This window comes from Panthera onca, chromosome B3 (genome assembly GCF_046562875.1).
Source record: "Panthera onca isolate mPanOnc1 chromosome B3, mPanOnc1 haplotype 2, whole genome shotgun sequence".
NCBI classification, from domain to species: Eukaryota; Metazoa; Chordata; class Mammalia; order Carnivora; family Felidae; genus Panthera; species Panthera onca.
The window spans coordinates 44,943,648-44,969,303 of NC_138344.1; the positions used below are offsets into that span (position 1 = coordinate 44,943,648).

The 25,656-nt window shown below is 39.9% G+C and overlaps 1 long non-coding RNA gene across 2 annotated transcripts; it reads right to left on the bottom strand.

Annotated features, from left to right (window-relative positions):
* On the bottom strand, positions 1–24,742 carry LOC132669042 (uncharacterized). 2 transcript variants are annotated; one of them, XR_013555916.2, is made up of 4 exons: positions 24,689–24,742; positions 14,241–14,382; positions 808–870; positions 1–216 (listed from the first exon to the last, which is right to left on the bottom strand). It is a non-coding gene; the product is annotated as an uncharacterized LOC132669042 (long non-coding RNA). The 2 variants fall into 2 exon arrangements; XR_009605961.3 differs by lacking the exon at positions 24,689–24,742 and adding an exon at positions 21,407–21,838.
* Positions 24,743–25,656: the final 914 nt, after the last annotated feature.

The window sequence follows — 25,656 nt, forward strand, 5'->3', positions numbered from 1 at the left end:
TATCTCGTAAGGTTCATGTTGGGGAAGAGTCGTGCAGAATCAGAGGCATTGAACGCTGGCTCCCATATGTTCACACAGGTTGACCCACACACCTCCTCTATGAAAAACATGTAAGGGCATCGTCATGTATTCATGCTAACAGTCATTGAGGCACCTTTGGTTCTTCTTTTCTCTCCTTGATGTTCATAACGATGCCCATTGTCCTGCACCTCATTCCTAGTAATGGAAAGCGGGAGGTATGATCAGAACATATCAACACCTCATTTATTTACCTTCCAAAGAAATAGTTCTTACTTGTGAGTTTTCAAAACTTTTTGACCACCCAGAGTACTTCCATTAGTTTCTGTCTCTGTGTCTAAGAAACATGGCTTCTGGTAGTTTTTTTTGTTTGTTTTTCTACTCACCGTCTCTGCTGATTGAAGACGGTTGATTGGATTTAAAATGTTTCAGAGACTCAAAAGAAAAAGAAACGAGAAGTCTTAGTGGTACTTTACATCCTCGTGACCCCACTGGGTCAAAATTGTGTTTCATGAAAGCCAGAGAAATAAAACTATGGGACTGAAAAGCAATCTCCCTTCAGAACTGGATTTTAGTCCCAACAAGGGGGTCGTGATTAGCAGTTTCCTCCTAGCAAAACCTTGAAAACATGAAAAAAAATGTGATGTTGATACCAAAACACATATTCCATACAGCGTAACACAATGGTGGCTGGTTAGCAGTCTGAGAGAGGAGCGCATTGTGACTCTGGTGCTTAGTGATTACACAAGAGAACACCAGGATCACAGTGATGCTTGTTTCATCACTCACCTCACGCAGAGCTGTGGTAAAGGAGGAACTTTCACAGCACTTGCCTCAGAGTGTTCCTTTTCCCTAAGACAAAGGGAAGGAATCAGAGAGAGGTGGTGATTAATATAGGTGTCAGGGACAGTTCTCATGCTCTGTATTTAGATACATTGCTTCAATCGAATATTCCAATCCAAAATACAGTCGTCTGTGCTTATTCCTTTTCGTTTGCAGAGAAATGAAGTCTATAATAGGCTGCTTTCAGGAGCCAAAGTACAGTGGCCTGAACGCTGCACAAGTTCCTGGCTGGGGGGGTGGAGTGATGGAGGGAAGGCTGGAATCCAGCACCAGCTCCTGATTACCAAAAACGAGCTGTGAGAGCTGGCTGGGGCTGTGGGAGCTTGTCAAGTTCACATGATCCCAGATAGAGACTTCACTAGAAAACCTGGGTTTCTCCAGAAATCAAAACCCAGAATGGGAATAGTTGAAGATGAAAGCATTGCATTGAAAGGCACTATTGTATAGTAACCCACCATACCATAAATATTTACCAGGTGTTTGGGGAACCAGATGACCTCTAGAAATTTATACTCTAGAGCAACAGCTAATATGATGGATGACACATAGTTTCAATGAGAGGATGGAGGTGATAGAAAATAACTCATTGGGCAGGGGGTGGTGATGCTAGGAGAGGAGGGACAGACAGGCAAAGAGAAATGGTCAAGGGAGGCTTTTTAAAGGAGGAAATGGGGGCGCCTGGGTGGCTCAGTCAGTTAAGCGGCCAACTCTTGACTTCAGCTCAGGTCATGATCTCACGGTTCGTGGGATCAAGCCCTGTGTTGGGCTCTGTGCTGACAGCATGGAGTCGGCTTGGGATTCTCTCTCTCCCTCTCTCTCTGCCCCTGCCCCCCCCCAAAATAAACAAACATTTAAAAAGAGCTATTTAAAGGAGGAATTGTTTGAGCTGGACTTAGCAGAGTTCACCAACTAGACAAAGAGAAATGAGCATTTCATGTAGAAGGACCAGCATGAGCAAAGTTTGGAGACATGGAACTTGCCGGATTTGGGGAAGAGCAAATAATTTCGTGTATCTGGAATGCACAGGCTGACTGGAGATAAGACTGAGGAACTGAAGGAGTAGAAAGAAGGCATTGTAAGAGGTCTCTGTACTTGGCCAAGGAGTTTGAATGCAGTCCAGTAGGCAGTGAGGTTGACCAAAGCTCACTTGTAGTTTTAAAAGATAACTTCACACAGGTTGGGTCAGGAGGTGGTCTTCATTGTATGCAAACTTTGAGGGAATTGGAGAAGACTATAGTAAATCTGTATTTATTTTTTTAAATAAATAAATTGTACCAAATACGGTTCTAAGTGTGTTTGTACACATCAACTCATTTAATGCTTGTAACAACCCTGTGAAGTAGGTACTAATATTCTCCTTATTTTACAGATGAGGAAACTGAGGCACAGAGAGGTTAAGTAACCCGCCTGAGGTCACACAGCAATAAGTGTCAGAGGCACTTAGAAAAACCCCAAGAGGAAGGCTGGCTCCAGTGTTTGTGCTCCATTCAGCTAAGTTACCTGTCTTGTGCGCTGGGCTCTGTATGCAGCTCGTGGTAAGTCTTCCGTGGATGTCGCCACTGACCTAACCTCCCACTGCTCTGGCATCTCTTATTAATGGGCTGCCTTTTTAGTATCGTTCCATCATCTATCCACCTTGGAGCACCTGCCAGAGGTCATGGAGGGGAACAAGGACCCCCACTTTTCATTTTTTCTCTTTCGTGGGTATTCGCCTCCCATTTACACTGTGTGAAATGGTCTCAACAAGGCAGATCCAAGGGCTAAGTGAAGAAATTTATATATACACGTTTTTGTATTTATCTCTGGGTTTTAGTCATGGATACATTTTTTTAATTTTGCGAGCTACCCTTTGAAAACCCTTTCAACTACTATTAACACTTTTGACACGAGTCTGTAAAATTGATTCAGACAGTTTGCCAAAGCTGCCGGTCTTAATTAATGACTTACTATAACCTCCTGTTTTATTGGATCTATATTTCTAGTATATTGGCACATATATTAATGACTGACCCGTGAATAAACTGACAGTTTTAAAATGATATGGGATAACTTGTTTTCTTATGGAGAATTCACTTTTGCCTTGAACTTACAGTAAAATGATTATTAGTTCAGTAAATTGTGACTTTAGTGTTGTTATGATCACCTTAGCAGTAGAAAGACTGCCTGGATTTCATTTCTTGATGAAATTCTACTTTGGATGAGTCTCTGGTTGATCTCATGCTCTAGCACATAGAACTGCTAGCTTCATAGTCATAGACTTTTCAAGCAGAAAAGCATTCACTGGGGGTCTGCTAGTATGTATACATACATGTGCAAAATTATTTTGAATTTCCTTTAATTTGTGCTAAAATACATAAAGAACACGTTAGAATCAGATAGTTGTTAAAGTAAATAATGTGAATCTCACAACAAGAACAACAACAAGGAGCTGGTTGTCTGTGTAATTTGAAACAATTTGTTTTGTGCCCACAAAAGGGGGCACCACATACGCCAGGTTTTATATTTGTGTATTTCGCAAAGTCTGTTTGATATGTGGTAGTAGAAGCAAAGAGTACTGAGTTGCTGCAGAATTACAATGTGTTCTTCCCCAACACACTGCCTTTTTTGGAAGATAATCTTTGAAACGAATGTGACAACTCAAATACTAATGAGCATACTATATAGAGCTGAAAGTTTTTCACTTGAAATTAACGCAGACACTGTGATCCAGGCCTACAGTACATAAGTCAGATTCATAGGGATTACATTGTATTTGAGGGTTATTCCCAAAGACCTAGCTTAATTCCAGGCTGATTTTCTCCAGAGCTGACAAAGGAGAGCTGGATTATTTGTTTCCTAGTCAGAGTGGCGCCACCACGTGGTAATAGCATAAACACTTTTACTGGTCACTCAACCAAGAGGCTTCAGAATTACGAGATATTTGACACTTTTTAAATTTAGGAATATTGCATGATTCAAAACTGGATAAGGAGAGCGGCAACTTATATTTCTATATTATGTGATTTCAAACTAGCATATTGCAAATTCACATAAAATGGTCATGTTGTGTTTTTGTATCGTCCTATGCAGAGTGATTAGGAGAATGCACTTTGGAGCTAATTAGTCAGGATTGCATTCCAGCGCTGCTACTTACTCTCTGCATACCTTGGGCAGGTTACTCAGTCCTCCCAAGTCCCAGCTTTCTCACCTGTAAAATGGGGACAGTACTAGTGTCTATCCTAATGGGTCATTTTGTACATTGAGTTATCTTAAAACACTTAGAACAATGCCTGGCAAAGACTAAGTCATCTAGAAGGGTTTTTTGTTGTTGTTGTTATTGCTTTTCTATTAGTATGATTAAGGATAAAGAGCCTCTGATAAGTGGTCTGATGCACCTTTCTAAATCTATTCAGGGTGCAGCCTAAACCGACTCATGAGAGATCTGACATCAGTGACCATGGTAAGGGAATAGATCGCAGCTACTCTTTGCGGTTTAAAGATTAATATCACACAGTGAGGGGATTGTTTTCAAACAAATCAAAATAACATCAAGGTCTTGTGTCAGATTACACTATTTAAATGCATGATTATAAATGACTGAACTTCAACATTTTAACAAAATGTATTCCTCTAGACAGGTGCTTCTTAATGTACATGCAAAGAACCAGAACTCTTGTCCAAATGCAGATTCTAGTTTAGTAGATCTGAGCAATTTCTTTTTTTTTTTCTTTTTTTAGTTTTACTTATTTATTTTGAGAGAGAGAGAGGGAGATCGAGGGACAGAGAGAGAGACAGATAGAGAATCCCAAGCAGGCTTCACGTGCCAGCAAGGGCCTGATGCAGGACTCGAACTCACGAACCCTGAGATCATGGCCTGAGCTGAAATCAAGATTCAGACGCTTAACCGACTGAGCCACCCAGTGCCCCATCTGAGTAGTTTCTGAGATTTTCGCATTTTTTTGCAAGCTCCCAGATGATACTGATGCTGTTGCATTGCAAAGCACACTTGGAGTAACAATGCTCAAAATCACCCAAAGTCATTTCCACTGCTGCTTTATTATCTTCCCTTGTTACTCAGAAAAACATGGTAATTTAATTGTAAGTCAGAGAAGAGCCATAGGAACCAAGATAATATCTTACTGTAGTCTTCACTTTCTCTAGACCACTTAACTATCTTTCATGGTAGCAATGAGTGCAAATGTAAGGGAAGGATGAGTACTAAAAAGAACTGGGGTAAGTGCGTAAAGACCAAGTTTTCTCCCAGGTAGTGAGCTCTACCATGCCAGAAGTACCAGTGAATTGCAAATGGTGAAGCTCACATGTGTATAGAGCTTCCTCCTGTGTGAAAAGCAGAAGGGGCAGTACAGCGTCGGCTGAAGGGTGAAGCAGGCCACACAGGCGTAAGCCTCATGAGACATCTGTAATCAGCCTCTCTACCTACTCAAAAGGAAGCTAAGGGTTTTATTGTTTGGAAAACAATGCCAAAAACATTGTAAACTTTAAAAAATCTTTGAAAATCTGCATAAGCGTATACCAAATCAATTAGCTATGACCCAGGCAAACCAGATACACTTTTTTTTTTTTTAACGTTTATTTATTTTTGAGACAGAGAGAGACAGAGCATGAACAGGGGAGGGGCAGAGAGAGAGGGAGACACAGAATCGGAAACAGGCTCCAGGCTCTGAGCTGTCAGCACAGAGCCTGATGCAGGGCTCGAACTCACGGACCATGAGATCATGACCTGAGCCGAAGTTGGACGCTTAACCAACCGAGCCACCCAGGCGCCCCAAACCAGATACACTTTTATTGTCAGAATCAGAGATTCGAAAATTACAGTTCAAAAAACATAGTATCACGAAAAAGACTTGAGAATCTGAGCGCTTCGTGGGAAACCCATCGTAAGGATGTGACAACATCAACTCACACCGAATACAGCTTAAATAATTTCAGGAAGCTCAAAAAATATCTGGAAGAGCATCTGTGTGCTTAGTTTTTACAGATGCAATATTTCACATTCAGTAAAACTCACATCTTAGCCAAAGAAAATATTATAAATAGATGTATGTGGAAAAAACTAGGAAGATGTATGACAAAATGGTGAAAATAGTTAACTGATGGGTGATTTTTCTTTTCTTTTTGCTTACCGGTACTTTGTTCATATTCTATAACCAGTGCATATCATTTTCGTACAATGGGGGAAAAAACAAAATTTACTTTAAAAAAGAAAACCACCTCCTGAATGTGGATAAAGTACTGTAAAAGTTGGCTGTTTAGCAATGGAAAACTTCATACGATCCAGGTATCCCCTGCTTTTCAAAAATCCACACCACACCACTTCACGTTTTTGCAGGACCTGCATTAGGACCTGCGTTCACTAATGAAAAGGAATCCAGACAGGATTTCACTTTTACGAAACAAGGAGGAAAGCGAAAAAGCGTTCTGTGCTTGTTTTGCCCCCAGCCTTTACAGGTGCACTCGAAGCAGCAAGAGTAGTGCCACCCAGCGCCTTTCTTGGGAATTACACTCAGCGTCTCCGCATTAGGCCGCCATGATTTCCACCCGTGTCAAAACCATGTGCTTTATCTCGATTTATTTTGTGCATCTGTTAGCAAGAGGTGTCCTAACATATCAGAAAAACCTAGAAAAGGTCATTTGGGGGATCTGACAATGCTTAAAAGTTTTTCCATGTAAGTTAATGCCAATTGCCTCTTTATGCCATTTTGGCTTACAACAGGTTTCATAGGACTGTTCTGCTTTCATATATAGCAAGGGAAACCTGTATAACTACAGCTTGTGATACACATTCCTGCTCTTATTGCTAATGGATGAATTTCTGAAATGTAATTTGGATCATTTTTAGAAAACAAATACCAATATCCAAAATAGGGCCATAACATATTGAGAATTTCCCCTGCTAATAATTAATTCCGTGTGTCGTTTGGGTTCTAAATTACTCTGGGGAAAATCTGAAGTTAGAGAAAAATCCCATTTTTGTTAATGTCAGGGTTCTTGTGGCACCTGACGATGGTATCATTTCAAGTGCACCTGGACCTTCAAAACTGAATTTCATAACTTTTTTACTGTAGAAACATTTCCAAGGAGCACTTGTGAGAAAACCGCTTTAAATTGGAATCCTTCCGCTCTGGTACAATCATGCAAACAGCCAGCAGAATTTATTTAACCTTCAGCCAACTGCTCAACCAACTTGAAATTATTGATAGCCCATCAGCAATGATCAAGATGGAGAGGCTAAATGAAGAGGTGCCTTTTTTTTTTGCTTTTTTTTTTTTTTTTTTTTTTACAAGAGAACCATTGAGCTGGTAACAGGACTTGAAATGCCGTGTCAGCTCAGCTCGCATGGTCAGGGAGCTCAGCTGCTGGAGGGAAATAAAACTGTTCAGTTACGGCCGCCCTCCAATCAGTCACAGGGGTAATGGTGTTTGGCTTCAGTCAGGTTGTATGTCAGCAAATATACATCTCTTAGACAGCCCCTAAGAGTGCCTTAAGATCATGCTTATTGTTTTATATAGATAGGGGTCGGATGCTGATAGATGGTGGTCATAGGCCACCGAAATAAATTTTACCATGTTTAGCAGGTAAAGTTAATCTCAATACTGGAGAATGAGAGGGCCGTTTTGATAGAATATTCATTCCATTGACAGTGATGGGACATTTTTCCTCTGTTAATGCAGGGCGCAGATCATATGAAAGTAGATATCCTCTGCTCCCTGCTCCTCAGCCCCCACTGTGTGAAGTCCACGTGCAGAAAAGGGACCTCAGGTACAATCTGGGAGATTTACTAAGGTTGAACTTTAAAGACCGAGTTTATTTGAAGGAGCTCTCTGGGGAACTGTATGTACGTACCATAGCACTACCCTACTGTGGTCAGAGTGACACAGGAATGAGATACAGATTTAAAGAAACACTGGCTGTTATAGTGAGTTATTTATGCCCTATCTTTAGTCCAAAAAAGGGTCGGAGGCAGCATCATGTGGCACAAGGGTAGCCACCCCCTTCCAAACCTATCAAACATTAGCAGTCAGTCAGAGTACTGTTTTACCACTGAGCCCAGATGAATCTCAGAATCTTAACCCAGTGTTTCAGACACTCAGGTTAACACGAGTTTGCCACCCTCTCACTAACTCTTTAAAATCTGGCAGTCTGCCTCCAAACATTGAAAGAAATATAGTGAGTCTTCTAAGAGTCTCCTGAAGGGCAATCAGAGGGCAGCTCCCGTACGAGAGCCTGTGCTAAACAGAATATGATGGGGTCCTTCAGAGACAGTCTGTTTGTCTGCAAAAGATTTTCTTGGGAATGATAAATGAGGCCCAGCAGAAACGGGACGCTGTGCTATTTGCCGGAGAAATGAGAAAACTTTTTCAAAGGATTGGATCGTCTTACCCCAGGGCCAAGAGTCAGTGAGACTCCTAGACCCGAGTCAGTGTGCCTACGAGAGCCCGTCAGAGCCCATCTTCTTTAGAAACTCTTAGAAAGTTTGAAGGCGGACAAGGGAAAGAAGTATTAGGATGTTAACCTCGGACGGACTCCATGCTTGTGTTGTGGCAGATACACAACCCACTCACAGTGACTTCCGCCCTGTAGGATCTCCTGCAGACGAGGGACTTGCCTCAGCTCCCCGGCTTACCACGTTGTTTATCACACTGCCTTCCTCAGACGTTATGACTGAGAGCTTGCTTGGAAATGAAAAAAAAATGAGTGAAATTCTCATTTTCTTAATTTCCTGAGAGTAGGTCTTTGTTAACCTTCTTGTCCACTTTCTTTATTATTATTATTATTATTATTATTATTGTTTTAACATTTATTTATTTTTGGGAGACAGAGATAGAGCACGAGTGGGAGAGGTTGTCAGCACAGAGCCTGACACGGGGCTCAAACTCATGAACTGTGAGATCATAACCTGAGCCAAAGTCACGTGCTTAACTGACTGAGCCACCCAGGCGCCCCAGTGTTCTCTGTTTTCTTGAGGGTAGGGTGTTGCTCATGTAGCTCAAGGTCTCAGGAGACACAGACGCCCAGTCTGGTAAAACCCATGAACTCATCCTTTAGTACCTGCCTTTCAAAGAAAAGCCCTCAGTAAGGCTGCCATCTGGATTTCTAAGCACAGTCTGCCTTAAAAAGGCCAGTCTCTGCATCTAGGCCAAAGTATGTATTTATACTAAGTTTGTGTTCCCTAAAAAAAAAAAAAAAAGAAAAAGAAAGTGACTAGACTGTTCCAGAATTTGAAAAAAAAAATCAATTTTTAATATTTTGATTCACAAGTATTCTGCAAGCCCAAGTTCTTTTGAATAACAAAAATGTGCTGTATGGTGTTCCAGTAAAAATGTACCATAGGATATAAAGGAAAGGCCATTCTGAATTAGTCTCAACTATAGACTTTTTTTAAAATGCCCTTTAAAAATATTTTTTAAATAATGAAAATTAATCCTTAATGAAGTCCTGCCAAACAGAAGTCCTAGAGGGCCTTCCTTTGATGAATAAATTAAGGATTTTTAATTCATTAATTTAATGGCTTCCTTGAGGAAGGAATTGGCATCTAACGCAACCTTATATCACTTGCAGTGCTCGGCAGGCTGTCTTGAACAAGGGTGACAGTCAGGAACTAGCTGCTGAGTAGATGAATGTGCATGTAAGGGATTGGAAAATGATTTGCTCTCTTGAGTAAATACCTCTTTCTGTATTTTTTCATTTTACAGGGTAATTGCCACTTTAGCCAGTGCAAAGTTCAGTTTTAGTACAATCCATGAAAGAGTGATTATAAATCCCATACAAGTGGGATCCAAATTCATATAGTTTTATTTGACTTTAAAATGAGGCACTAAAGGGGTACCTGGGTGGCTCTTGATTTCGGTTCAGGTCATGAGCTCACAGTTCATGGGATCGAGCCCCACATTCATTGTGGAGCCTGCTTGGGATTCTCTCTCTCCCTCTTTCTCTGGCCCTCCCCAACTTGTTCTCTTTCTCTCTCTCAGTCTCTCCCGTCCCCCAAAAATAAATATTTTAAAAAAGAAAATAGAATGTGGCACTAAAAATTAAGAGTCTTAAAAATACTCTTGCCTTTCACCCAGTATGCCCTTCTAGGAATGGTAAATAATAATGAATTGTGTAAAATTCTGATAAAAGAACTTGGAAGCAACCTAAATGTCCACATATATGTTTGATGGAGTAATATTTAGCTTTTAAAAATAGTCTTATATGGCCGCCTGGGTGGCTAAGTTGGTTAAGTGTCCCACTCTTGAGCTTAGCTCAGGTCATGATCTCACGGTGTGTGTTTGAGCCCCACAGTGGGCTCTGTGCTGATAGTGTGCAGAGCCTGCTTGGGATTCTCTGTCTCCCTCTCTCTGCCCCTGACCTGCTTATGCTTTCTCCCTCTCAAAACAAATAAATAAACATTTTTTAAAAAGTGTTACAGATAACTATTTGTGTCTTGGAAAGATAATAATTATATATTATTTAGTTTTCTTTTTTTTTTTTTAACCCAAGGGTGACCCAGCAGGGGTTGAGAGATTGGGTACATAGAGGCAGTTTAAGCAATGGATTAAAGGAACCAGGTTTCTTGCTGTCAGAGAAGAGAGTTACAAATATAAAAAGAGAGAAGGTTAGAATTAACCCTGCAGTGTTATACTGAAATTGGAGATTCTGATGTAGACACATGGTATTCTGTATGCATAAATATAAAATCAAATATATATGTATTATATATGTATATATGTATATTTACTGACTTTGTCCACTCTTTAAAAAAAAGGGGGGTGCCTGGGCACATCAACATTCTAGTAAAAGAGTATCAACATTCTGGTTACAGTAAGCACACAACTGCTGAGATTTTGGTGTCTGTACCACTCTCCATTAAAAAGAACCAGGGCTCCTTGGAGAAATGGCTAATCCCAAGGCCGGAGGAAGGAAAATACACAAGAAGCCTGGAATATCTTGTTCCAGAAAGGAAGACAGTGCTCAAAGAACAATGGGAACATGTTAGGACATGTAAGTTAGCTTGTAGGAGCTCCCACTGGCTAAATTTGGGATAATATAATTGTCAGAATGATTAATAATAGTAATAGATTATACCCCCATTGAAAACAGTAGAAATCCTGGGGTGCCTGAGTAGCTCAGTCGGTTAAGCTTTGGACTTTGGCTCAGGTCATTATCTCGCAGTTTGTGAGTCTGAGCCTCCATCAGGCTCTCTGCTGTCAGTACAGAGCCCTCTTATGATCCTCTGTCCCCTCTCTCTGTGCCTCTGCCCCACTGGTTCTCTCTCTCTCTCTCTCTCAAAATAAATAAGTAAACTTTACCTTAAAAGAAATAAAACAGTAGAAATCCATGGATCCACTCTGATATAAATAAATGAATGAACACACAAAAGAAGAAAAGTCTCTTCCTTACAGTAGAATGTCAACTAACAAATGTAGAAAAAATAACAGACTTAGAAAATCACCATTTGGTAACTATTATAGTAATAATACATTTAATTAAGAAACTAATAAAAGAGAATTGGTTGATGAATGGGATATATACACCCATTCTCAGAGTATCTCCACCTAAAATATTTATGAATTACAAAGGAAAAATAAGAATTCCCTAGTGGAAAAACCTGGCAAATACCATCTTACTCAAGTAACAAAAGTCAACACCACCATTAGTTGACAACTCGTGTGCCATCTTACAAGATGCTAAAGAACCCAACAGCCCTTTGAGATATGCCTGCCAAAGACTAATAAGCTGAATCTAAATCATGAGGAAACATCAGACGAAGCCAAATCAAGGGACAGTTGACAAAACAGCTAATAATCATAACTAATAATAAGGTTAACGGGGCGCCTGGATGCCTCAGTCAGTTAGGCGTCCAACTTCAGCTCAGGTCATGGTTTCATGGTTTGTGAGTTTGATCCCTGCATCGGGCTCTGTGCTGACAGCTCAGAGCCAGGAGCCTGCTTCAGATTCTGTGTCTCCTTCTCTGTCTGCCCCTACCCCACTTGTTCTCTGTCTCTCTTAAAAATAAATGTGTTTAAAATTTTTTTTGATAATAATAAGATTAACAACTGTAATCTTCAAACACATCAAGATCATAAAAGTCAAGTTAGGACTGGAGTTGTGTCAGAATGGAGACTACAAAGACATGAAAAGAGCAACATCTGTTTCTGGATTGGATCTTTTTGTGTAAAGAATATTTATTGGTACTTAAGTGGGATCCTTGGATGATGGGTTTAGGGAGTTCTTTGTTCTGTACTTCCAAAATTTCCCTATGTTGTAAAGCATTTCAAAATAAAAAAATGTGGGTATAAAGCAATAACTCTGATTCTATTTTGTAGAAGCTGTGTATCATAATATACATGATACATAGAAAGGTCAGAGGATATACATCAAAATGTACAAAAAAATATGGTTATCTCTTGAGTAATGGGACTTGTTTGCTTAAATTTTTTTTATTGATGTTTTTGTTCATCTATATTTTCTAATTGTTAATTAATATGTATTCTCTTTGCAATGCAAAAATTTATTTTTGTTTTTTAATTTGTATTCATGCACTTCGGTAGTTTCCAGCCTTAAACAGGAAAGATTACATTACAAGGCATAATTGCTTCATCTATAATTCAATTAACCTCTACTATATATAATATACTTGCAAGTCATTGCAAGATTGCCTTCCATTTCTAAAATGTGGAAAATAGTCGTATTTGGGAAACGTTATTTATCTTTTCTCTTTATTACTTGTTGCTCATTGATCATAGTCCTGAAAAATAATCTTACTATAATTGAATCACTGCTTTTCTCATTATTACAATACAAATTTAAAAATCAATTAGCTCTGCTAATTACTACTTATCTGGATATAAAAAATACTGAAGTAACTGTCTTTAGCTGTTGTGAGTTTCAACATCTTTTTATTGCTTTTCTTAATTCACTTGGGATCACGTTATGATTATAAACTTCATTTTAAAGAATAATTAGAAATACTAACTAGACTGAATAATTAGTAGTGTTGTCATAGTACACAATATCTGTTATTTAGCAAACTCATCCTAAAACAATTTGTGATTCTTGTTAAATTATACTAATTGAAATGAAATGTATTCAGCATTCTTATCACTTGCAAAGGCAAAACACTTATATATTGGCCTGGACTCTCAGAACAAGAACCTTCAAAATGAATTTCAAATTCTATCCATAAAATTAGATTCTTTATTAGATTCCAGTGGGTAAATTTGTACTTATGGACATTGTTCACTTAATTTATAGAACACAGCATTGAAAATGTACAGGGTGTACTTTTTTTGCATGAAAACTTTGAAAAACATTTCCTGGGTCAGTTTAACTGAAAAGAAAATGAATAGTGGGCCTTTGTGGTCTGTTCACACCTGGATGCACACATACATCTCCAATTAACTGAAACAAGAATTCCCAGATGTTTCCAGCAAAAAGGATATTTTTAATCATGTCATAGTGTTTTGGCAGGTATTTTCATTTATTTTATTTTATTTTATTTTATTTTATTTTATTTTATTTTGGGGGGGGAATGAAGATGATTTTTTTTACGAATATAATTTACTGTCAAGTTGGCTTCCAAACAACACCCAGTGCTCATCCCAACAAGTCCCCTCCTCAATGCGCATCACCCACTTTCCCCTCTCCCTCACTCCCTCCCACCCACCCTCAGTTTGTTCTCTGTGTTTAAGAGTTTCTTGTGGTTTGGCAGGTATTTTTAACTATGCCAGTCAGAATGTTATATCCTGAATCCAGACATGTTAACCGCAAACCCAAGTCAGAGACACAGAATTCTAACATTAACTTTAACACCCCTCCTGCATAGGTCTCTACACCACACACTACCTTACTTACCACATCTATAATTCAGAGTCAATATTACTTTGTGCAGTGGCAGAACCATTTGAGCTTGGCCTATAAAAATTAAATTAGGGACACCTGGGTGGCTCAGTTGGTTCAACATCTGACTCTTGATTTCAGCTCAGGTCATGGTCCCCAGGTTGTGGGATCAAACCCTGTGTCAGGCTCTGTGCTGAACGGGGAGCCTGCTTGGGATTCTCTCTATCTCTCTTTCCCTCTGCCTCTCTCTGTCTCTAAAATTAAAAAAAAAAATCATATAACATATATAACCTCATACCCCACCAACTGCAGCTACTTTTACTTTTACTGTAGCTACTCCTCAAACCAAAGTCTCAATCAGAGAAAGACGCAAGGCGAATAAAACTGTTCTTACAAACACCCAGGATAGTAGCAAATTAGATAGTTAATTTAAAGATTGCATTTAAATTTAGGATTATTTTAGCTACACATACAGAAAAGCTAACTGAAAATGGCACAAACAAAGATCATTTACTAAGGTAGTAACTTTAGAGGGGCTGCAGGTAAGGTTAATTCCATACCTCAACAGTGACATCAATGACCCAGGCTCTTTCAGTCTTAATGCTCATTGATCTTCAGTGTATCAGCTGTCATCCTCAGGCTTATCCCCTCATTGTAGCAAGGTGGCTGCTGCCATCCCACACATCAAGTTGGCAACTATGTCTGAAAGCAGAAAGGGCAGTGTTGTTCTTTTCATCAGGGAAAAACACTTCACAGAACTTCACCAGCAGACTTTCCGCTTGGGTCCATTGACCAAGACTTACTGGATCACGTGCCAATGCCCTAGCCAGAAGGAACCTGGAAAGTACCTTTCGGACATTTCAGCCTCTGAAATGAGAATCAGCTTTCCCAGCAAGAAAGAAATACAAGAAGATGGGAAGGCTGTTGAGTGGACAACCGATAGGGTCTACTATCCTGAGTGTCCTGGCCAAAGTCTTGCTTTTACTTTTCTTTACTTTTTAAAAAATATTTGGACATTTTATATAGCTTCAAGTATAAGTAAACCTGTCAGTTGCAATTCATGTGCTTCTGAATATGGTGCATTTATGAGACCTTGTTTTTATTTAACTTCACAGTTTTCAAGGGCTGACCAGAGATAGGTGTATTCCAGTACTTTTGTGCTGATAACATCCTGCATTTATACCTGGGTCCTATTTTTTATGATGATAACTAGCACTTTATAACACTTAGAGTTAGAAAAGCCACTTATTCATATATCTTTCAAGCCTTACTCTCCATATAAAGACTGTGTCCATTTACTTAAAATGAGCGCAGACAGTGGGGGAGGCCCTAGATCTGGCACTCCAGAAAGCCAGAGACTAGACAGGTGTTTCAGTCTCTGGAAACACTGTCAACAAATAGCTGGGCCTCAGCCACTGACCTACAGCTCAGAACAGAGCGCCAGTCTCTGAGGGGAGGAAGACCAAGGACAGGATGAGGCTTCAGTCCAAAGGGGAACTTCTCTAATAGGAGGTTAATAGATGAGGACTTGTGAATCAGGACCAAGGCAGAAATCTACAAATGAGACCTAAGCCTCAGGGGTAATACTATAAACCCAGCAGGTTCTAAGTAAATTTTGAGATAAATGAATGGATGAATTTTGATGACTGAATGAATGAGATACCAGACTTGTAGCGGAGGTGATTTGATACTAAGCCATTGCATGTTGATCTGGAACCTAGTATTATTCTTAGGAACTGGGGACCGATTGCATCTATAATTAGGGATCAGATGCACCATTTGGGAATGAAAGGAGGAATGAGGCCAATTGGGGTTTTCATTAATTCAAAGTTTGCTGAGAATATAAGTTATCTGGGGAGCTTATGAAGATTTTATGCAGATTTTCAGCCACCTCCTTAGAAATTCTGATTCAGGAGGTCTTCTGTCAGGCGACATTTTTAACAAGAATCCTAAAGTGGCTCTAATGCTGTGGTCAATGGAATTATCTTGTATTCCTAATTAAGCAGTAAGCCCCTTAAGGACCAACAGCATGCCTTAGATTCCTTCTGTGTCCCCCATAGATTTTAACTGTATGATGTGAATGCTCGCTATGCATGTCGATTGAAATCTCTGCCAGTTTAAATTAGGTCACTGGAATTGACCAGTTAGGATGATCGTAGAGAGTCACCTGCTGAAGAAGTTAAGAATGTTCACTAGCTTAATGCTAATTGATTACTCCCATCTGCAATGTGCTAGACATTGTAGGGGAACCAGAGGTGAGCAGGACACAGAGACTGCATGTGAGGTAATTACAAAGCAGTGGGGTACAGATCTAATTTAATACAAAGAAGAATTTGATGCATGTTATGACATGAATAACAGTACAGGGAAAGACGAACAGTTAGAGAAGGTCAGCTATGCCTTGTAGAACAAGTCTGATTTCAGTACATGATGGAAAAAAGGAATGGTCATCCCACAGAAAGGTGTTCACTCATTCATTCATTCATCCATTTACATCCATTTACTCAATAAATGTTTACTGAGCTCCTGTCATGTGCCGAGCACAGTACTAGGGGTTAGAGATACAGAAATGTGCAATACCAAGTCCATGCTGATGTTCTAGGGAGGATAGGAGATAGTCAACAAACAAATTAATTAGTAATGACCTATTATGCTGCACTTGATAAAAACTGACATTCTCTCCCCTGTGTATGGAAGCTGTGTAAAAACTGAATTGAAAGGGAGGAGAAATGGGAGCAGGAAGGCCAGTTAAGAGACCGGGATAACAACAGAGGAAGACATGACAAGAATCCAGCTTGTCACATGGACAGGAAAGAAATCAATTCAATAGAAAAACGGTAACATTACCAGGATAACAAGAAAAACAAATATGAGCAAGTTACAGTTTTCATGACCTCAAGACCTACATCCTCACCCCTTCTGCTGTCCGTGTCCATCATCCCTAGAATGGTGTCCCCAGGACTTCCCTTGACTTCCACATGGCCCTTGAGATGATATGAAGGGATAACCGTAGATGCTCCCTTCTCTCCAGGGAATGATCTGCTTCTGTGGGGCTGGTTCCCTTTGAGGGACACTTCTTTATCACTTCCCAATTATTTTTCTATAAGGTAACTGGTAGAGTGTAGCCTCAGGTCACTGACTTCAAGAACTCATGTCATATCAGGAGAACCAGTTATAAAACACAATGGCTGGGCACTGTGGAAGCGAAATAATTGATTAAATTTTTCAGTTTTCAACCACAGTATAGGTTTTTGGAAGAAGTATTGAATCAAGTTGTTTTAATGGAACTACAAATAATTATCACCTTTGTTTTCACTCTAATGTCCTAGATACTAACCATATATGAATGGAAAGATGAAAGAAGAAAGGAGGAAAGGAAAGGAAATAGCTTTTATTTATTTATTTATTTATTTATTTATTTATTTTTAATTTTTTTTTAACGTTTTTATTTATTTTTGAGACAGGGAGAGACAGAGCATGAACAGGGGAGGGTCAGAGAGAGGGAGACACAGAACCCGAAGCAGGCTCCAGGCTCTGAGCTGTCAGCACAGAGCCCGACGTGGGGCTCGAACTCACGGACCGTGAGATCATGACCTGAGCCGGAGTCGGACGTTTAACCGACTGAGCCACCCAGGTGCCCCTATTATTTTTTTAAGAGAAAGCGCACAAGCAGGAGAGGGACAGAGGGAGAGGGGGAGAGAGAATCTCAAGCAGGCTCCACACCCCAGCATGGAATCCAACATGGGGATCAGCCTCATGACAGTAAGGTCATAACTCTTAACCAACTGAATCACCCAGGTGCCCCAGAAATAGCTTTTACTAATTAAAGTAATTAAGTAAGCCGAAGTTTTTGTAAATGGAATCGACTTGAATACTCTAAGGGTGGTTTGATGTAAACCTGTCGGGTATAAAATAATGAACAAGCTCTAAAAAGACCAGAAATGCTCCTTTCCTGCAATTATAAAAGAAATGCTATTTCACATCTTACAGATTATAACATACTTTCACATGCATCTCATGTTTCCTGACATTTAGACTCTAAGCACCAACGTTGTAATATAGGGCTTGTTACTACCCCAATTTTGCTGATCAAGAAGCAATTCCATGAGGTCAAGTGACTTGCCCAAGGTAAAAGTGCTAGGAGGTGACAAACTCTAGGTTTTGTATTTCAGTCTTCTAATGAGCCCCTCTTCCCTCCCTATTTATGTGAATAATAGATCTAAATTTATACACATTGAGTTTGTCTAAAGTCAGATACAACTAATTTTTTTATATAATTATCACCTCACAAGTATCAAGGGGCTTTCTTTTTCTTTTCTTTTTTTTTTTTTAAATGTTTACTTTTATTTTTGAGAGAGAGTGTGCGTGTGCTAGCAGGAGAGAGGCAGAGAGGAAGACAGAGGATCCAAAGGGGCTCTGCACTGACAGCAGAGAGCCTGATGTGGGGTTTGAACTCAAGAACTGTGAGATCATGATCTCAGAAGTGAGATGTCTAACCGACTGAGCCACCCAGGTGCCCCCTCTTTTCTTTTTTTTAAGTAGGCTTTACCTGCAGCATGGAGCCCAACGTGGGCCTTGAACTCACAACCATGAGATCAAGACCTGAGCTGAGATCGAGTCAGACGCTTAACTGACTGAGCCACCCAGACACCCCTCAGAGGGCCTTCTTGACAAATATACAGCTTTCTATGTTAATAAGGTGCCAAAAGATTATTGACAAGCTAGCCAGTAAACAATTTTTAAACTATTCAGGTGTACCTTACTTGATCCATGATTTTCTAAAATGCATGAGAGAATTTGTTATGTAAAGCAATCCTTTTTTCCCTTCTTTCATAAATGATTTCTTTACCTAAAAAAATAATCATGGATCAGGCTTACAATTACTATTGCATTCATGACGGTTTTCAGTTGCGAGCAATCAAGACCAATTCTGGCTATCTTAAGCAAAGAGAGACCATTTTGCAAGGATCTTGGGAGCCCACTAAATCAATGGAAGGCTAGAGAATCATGCTTGAGATCTAGGATACAAGGGGGCCAGATAAACCAAGGTCACCCCACAGGAGCAGTGGCCCTTCACCACCAGTCCCATAAGAATGACCTTGACCTCCAAGATTCCTTTTGTGCCTCCATTGTCATGGGATCCAAAGCCTGGGAGCAAATGTCTGATCGGTTGAGCAGACCACGACACTACCACAAAGTGAGCTGAGGAATAACCAGGTCCCCTTATTTTCTGTTCATGTGCAGAAATAGGGGAGAAGGGGAGTGAGCACTGGGCATTGCCGCTTTGCAAAGACTAACTACAATGTTGAATTCTCCCAAAAGGGTGATCCAGAGGCTGAAGGGGACTGAAGGAGGGGTAGAGTGCTGCCCCAGTGCAATAGATTGCAAAAAAAAAAAAAATAAAATAAAATCCAGTCCAAACATGTTCCTCACAGTATTGCGTATCATACTTAAAGTGGGGAGAGGCATGAGAACATTTTCTGACAATAAGGGATTTAGTTAAATTATGGTTCATTTTATATAATAGAAAACACTGAAGCTGAAAATGATGTTAAGGCAAAATATTTAATGATCTGAGAAGCTAGTTATTAAATATTAATAAGAGAAAAAATAGATTATAAAGCAATATTTAAAATAGGATCCTATTTTGTAAATAAGAACAATGGAAGGATATGTACCCCCAAATTAATAGTTTATCTCTGGGTAATAGAATTAGGAATGTTCCTTTTCTTTTCAATGCTTCTCCCTATAATACCACTGTATTATTTTTAAATGATTAAAAACTGGTTTAATGTGCATATATTCTCATTAAATAATTTCTTTTGTTTATTCATATCCATTGTCTTAATTTTTTTTAATATTTATTTTTGTGAGGGTGCAGGTAGGGGAGGGGTAGAGAGAGGGGGACAGAGGATCTGAAAGCGGGATCTGAGCTGACAGACTGACAGCAACAAGTCTGAGCCTAATGTGGGGCTTGAACTCATGAATCACGAGATCATGACCTGAGCTGAAGTTGGATGCTCAACTGATTGAGCCACCCAGGTGACCCTCTATTGTTTGTCTTTAAATTATATATGTGTGTGAATCCTATTTCAGTGTTTAATAACTGTGTGTCCTTGGGTGAGTCACTCCACTTCTCTGAGCCCTTGTGTGTAAAATGGTGCCATGATCAGAAATAACCTATACATACATATACTCTTTGACCCAGGTCCTCCAGTTCTCAGAATTTATCCTACAGGTAAAGTTGCATTTAAAAAAAAAATGTTTTAATGTTTGTTTATTTTTGAGAGAGAGCAGGGGAGGGGGCAGAGAGGGAAGGGGACAGAGGATCCAAAGCAGGCTCTGTGCTGACAGCAAAGAGCCTGACATGGGGCTCGAGCTGAAGTCGGATGCTTAACCAGCTGAGCCACCTGGATGCCCCTGTAAACTTGCATTCTTAAGAAATAATGTTTTTATAGGCTTAGTCATTGTAGCATTGTTGGAATCACAGAAGTTTTTAAATAACCTAACTGTCCCCCAGTAAGGAACTGATAGGGTAAATTACAGTACATGTGTACAATGACATCATTAAAAGGATTGGAGAAGATCTTTTTTTGCATTCATAGGCAACAATCTCTAAGATACTAAATGCAGAACTGTGCGTATAGTACACTGGAATCTTTAAAAGGGTAGGAAAGAAAGTATTCATTTACATTTATATGTATAACTTAGCTCTAAACAAACTGATACCATTAAATACCTGTGAAATGACACATCACAAAAAAGCTGGTAACATTAGTTGCATGTGGGAGGGTAGCTGAGAGGCTGGGGCACAAATGTAGCAGGGAGAGTTTTCACTGTTTACTTTTGTACTGTAGAAATTTTGAAACTTATGACTATATTTTTTATTTAAAAATAATGTAATTTAAACTGAAGGGATTAAAAATAACAAAATAATGCTGTGAAAACGTAGCATGTGGCTAGCACTTAGATATCAGCCCCTGATAGAAAAGCTATCTACCACCTTCGTGAGTAGTAAGGGTGTAAGGCTTAAGGCTACTTGCTTTTTTTTCTCCAAACATTAACCGTGCTCCCTCTGGTGGAGATACCCAGGAATTGCAACAAATGGGAGAAGAAAAATTGAACCGAGCCCCTCCCTGATTAAATAAGTGGATTGATTGATTGATTGATTGATTGATTTTATAATTTATTGCCAAATTGGTTTCCATACAACATCCAGTGCTCATCCCCACCGGTGCCCTCCTCAATGTCAATCACCCACTTTCCCCTCTTCCCCACCTCCCATCAACCCTCAGTTTGTTCTCAGTATCCAAGAGTCTCATGGTTTGCCTCCCTCCCTCTCTGTAACTTTTCCCCCCTTTCCCTTCCCCCATAGTCTTCTGTTAAGTTTCTCAAGATCCACATATGAGTGAAAACATGTGGTATCTGTCTCTCTCTGACTGACTTTAAATAAGCGGATTTAGGGGCGCCTGGGTGGCGCAGTCGGTTAAGCGTCCGACTTCAGCCAGGTCACGATCTCGCAGTCTGTGAGTTCGAGCCCCGCGTCAGGCTCTGGGCTGATGGCTCGGAGCCTGGAGCCTGTTTCCGATTCTGTGTCTCCCTCTCTCTCTGCCCCTCCCCTGTTCATGCTCTGTCTCTCTCTGTCCCAAAAATAAATAAAAAACGTTGAAAAAAAAAAAATTTTAAAAAAAAAAAAATAAATAAATAAGCGGATTTAGATACCTACCTTCATCTCCCGGAAACCACTGCAGTCCGTGCCTGTTCAAAGCAGCTCTCAACTTCGGGAGACTGGTACCTGAGTGCTTCCCATGGCACACAAAGAGTTAATAATATATGTGGTCACAGTGGCCAGCGGATGTAGCTCAGTTTACACAGACCTGTGGGTGTATCTCATAAAACTTCAGCATCGTGCATTTTTAAATAAACAACCTAGAAATAAATGTCCAAATATTGTCCAAGGATCAAGACAAATCAACTGCTGCTATTCATCCACAAGCATGATGTTTAATGAAAATGACTAATTCAAGCAGCTTCCACAACGCAGGATGTCAGAGGTAGTTGTACAGTTCTCTATTAGTTGATATTTGTGTTGCTGAAGGAGCAATATTCCATCCACGTCAGGATTGTTCCTAATGTGTGCCCTCGTGAAGCCTCAAGAACGTTTAAATCCCATTAGCACTATCCCCACTGGAGGGGGAACTGATTTAATTGGGAATCAACACACATTTTACACCTCTTTGGGAGAAAAATCTCAGGACTTGGATATGTTTAACAGAAAAGGCTCTATGTATGGCACTATGAGGAATAATTAAGCTATAAATTTCATCTTTGTTTGCCAAATGAGAAATGCCTTTTTTTTAAAAAAAATATGATCCACTCTTCCCCCTCCCCCCAACTTTATCTGTCTAGGTAAATATAATTAGGTAATGGATGATGATTTGTTAGCATTTTATTTCCTGTGTTTGCAAGGGCATTAACAGTGATCATAAAGCACACAACAAATGTGGTCAGTTTCTGATTTTCAGAGGCAAGAACGTGACTTTAGAGAATCAGATGGGCCAGAAACAGGCATTCTTGCAAATTAACTCTTCCTGTATTCCGAATAGGATCAGAGAGACTTTTGTCTTAGCTGATTTGCATGCACTAATTGCTAGTGCTGAGTAAATGTGGAGTGATCACCTACACAATTACATTCATAAATTAATATTTTTTTACTCCGCTGTTATTTACACACAGGAAAAAACAGTACAAATAATTTTAAGGCTGTGTCTACACTTACATAGTGAAGTGGTTAATTAAAGTAATGAGCTAGTTAATGACAGGCCTAGAAATTTTTCATGAAATATCCATATAAGGGAAGAAGAAATGTCTTTGCCTGAATAATTCTCATAATTGCCTCAACATTTGATTTCACTTTCTATGCACAGAGACATGCCCTAAATGACACTTTGGTTATGAATCTGAATTATCCTTTGATTTCTCATGGGCGCTATGGATGCCACGGCTAACTGCCAAGGTAACAGGATTAAACTAGGGGTATCACACAGGAAAGAGCCCCCCCCCCCCCCAGAAGTGCTGGGCACAGACTGCTGCAGGCAAGCACATGGCACCGAATGTTCAGAAACAGAAGCTTTGGCTGGGTCTAGATTAAATTATTCCTCCACCATCAATGCCAAGGGGTCACTTTATCACTCCCAACCCAGAATGATCCGGTCCAGTTTTAGAGAGTCCCATCCTTTTTCAGGACCTCTGATCCTTTGGTCCAGTAGACCTCTAACCTTAGTGCTGGAGGCCAGATCACCTCTAACTGCTTGCTTCACGTCTGTAGTCACAGCAGTCTTGATTCTTTTCCTCGTGTTGGTCTAAGCCACCATCATCTCTGACTTGGGTCAGTACAGCATCTCCTCGCTCACCTCCTTGCCTCCACTCTGGCTTCCTCAACTGCACCACTGATCACCAAAGCCTATTCTCAAGGCAGCAGCCAGAATAATTTTCTAGAATGCATATCATATCATGTCAATCCTCCGCTCAAAACCGTGCAATGACTAGAGCCCAAACTGTGGCATGCACTCTGGGTCCGGAAGCATATTGAGGAGGTTCAGCTTCTGTAGAATACCAAAGAGTAAGGTGCCTGAAAAGAAATGAGGGACTAGAACCCATCTCACTGTTTGAAGCCATGACTGGGGTGGCGCTCCTCCACTCAAGCTCAAGGACCCTTTGGCCCAGGGATATAATTTATAGGGAAATGAGACTCTAGGGAGGAGAAAGGACACAGACATAATTTCTTGACCTAGATCTGATCCAATAGTGCCTTTTATTAATATTCCCCTTCCCTGCCGTATACACCTTGTCTAATTCCTACGCTTGAGCGTAGATGGGACATGACAATCATAAATAGATTATGTTTTATGAAATGGTTCACTGTAAGAAAAGTAAAATTATCCTGGGTGGACATGACCTAATCTGGTAAGCCCTTAAATGGGATTAGGCTTTGTTTAGAAAGAAAGATTTGAGGCATAAGAAGGATTTGATGAGAGGGAGAACTTCTATCCCAGTGTTTGAAGATAAAAAGGTCACCTGTCAAGGAATGAGAGTGGGCTCGAGGAACTGAGAGTATCTCCCAGTTGACAGCCAGTAAGAAGTGGGAACCCGAGTCCTACCACTACAATGAATTGAACTCTGCCACGTAAGCTCAGAAGAGGGCCCCAGGTCCAGATGAGAAAGCAGCTCGGCCAACACCTTGGTTTTAGCTTTGTGAACACTAAGCAGAGAGCCCAGTTACACTGCGTCTAGACTTCTGCCCCACAGAAGTGTGGACAAATAATAGCATTGTTTTAAGCCGCTAAGTTTGTGGTAATTTGTTACACAACAGCAGAATACCATTTTAGGTAGAGGAGTTTAATGGCTGTGTTTAGGTCTGATTATAGTAGAAAGAATCTAGATGGCACAAGACCAGTTAGAAATTGCTGTAGTAATCTATGATGAGATGATAAAGGCCTGAAGTGTCGACAACAAAAATCCACAACAAAAAACTAGTAACAGATTGTGAAGGAAGAATCCATTAGACTTGGTGTCCACAAAACCATTCAGGGATAGTTAAATGCTGTAGCAATGGTCAACTGAACAACTCACTGGAAATCAATCATGAACTTCATCTGATAGCTTTCTTGCTACTAAGTTGGACAATTGTTGAAATACTGCGTTGGATTTTGTGTATGTTTGTATTAGGTTCTCAACTAAAAGACAAACTCCTTGTGGAGAGAATCATTTAAACTTCACCGAATTGAACCGTGGGATCAAATGTTATAGACATGAAATGATGTAATTAAATTACAAGGCACTTCACTAACTGTTAGACTGGCTCAAATCAGAACAAACTGACAATGTCAAGTGCCAAGAAGAAGGAAGAGCCACTGTAACTGACATGCATTGCAGGTGGAATGAAAAACAAGATAGCTACTTTGGACAACAGTTTGTCAGTTTCTTATAAAGTTAAAAATAGACTTACCGGGGCGCCTGGGTGGCTCAGTCCGTTGAGCGTCCGAGTTCAGCTCAGGTCATGATCTCACGGTCTGTGAGTTCGAGCGCCGCGTCGGATTCTATGTCTCCCCCTTTCTCTGCCCCTCCCCCACTCGCGCTCTGTCTCTCTCTGTCTCAAAAATAAATAAAAACATTAAAAAAAATAAATAAAATAAAAATAAATAAATAAAAAAAATAGACTTACCTTACAACCCAGAAACCAGTCTTGGGTATTTAGCGCCCCCCCCCCCCCCATAAAGACATATATACACACAAAGCCCTGTACTTAAATGGTTCTAGCAGCTTTACTCAAAATCATCAAAAAGTATAAACAACTCAAGTATCCATCAATTGAAGGATAAATTATAGTATATCTATACAATGGAATACTGCTCAGCAATAAAACAGAACCAGCTACTGGTCTATGCAACAACACGGATAAATCTCAAAAAGCATCATGCTAAGAGAAACAAGCCAAACTAAAACTACATGCTCTATGACTCCACTTATATGGCATTCCCAAGTGTCAAAACTCTAGGGACAAGGAATAAATCAGTGCTGGGTTAAGGCCAACAGCTACGGTAAGGGCCAGTAAAAGGGAACTTCTCGGGATAATACAAATATTCTGTATCTTTTCTGTGAAGGTGGTTACAAGTCTATATACATTTTTCAAAATTCATAGAACTATACATCTAAATGGGGTGAATTTTAATATATGTAAATTATACTTGATAAGTCTGGCTTAAGGAAAAAAAGAAAACAAAAATTACAGTACACCAACAAGCACTCCATAGTAGCTTCATTATCTGTCTAGTGAAATAGGCCCCTGTCCAGATCTTTAGAGCTTTTGAAGGCTGGGGGCAAAGCACAGGATGTATTATCATCCTTCTCTGAACTCCTACCCCCCAACTTCAGCAAGAAGTATATATGTATTAAGTAAAATAATTTACTTGTGCA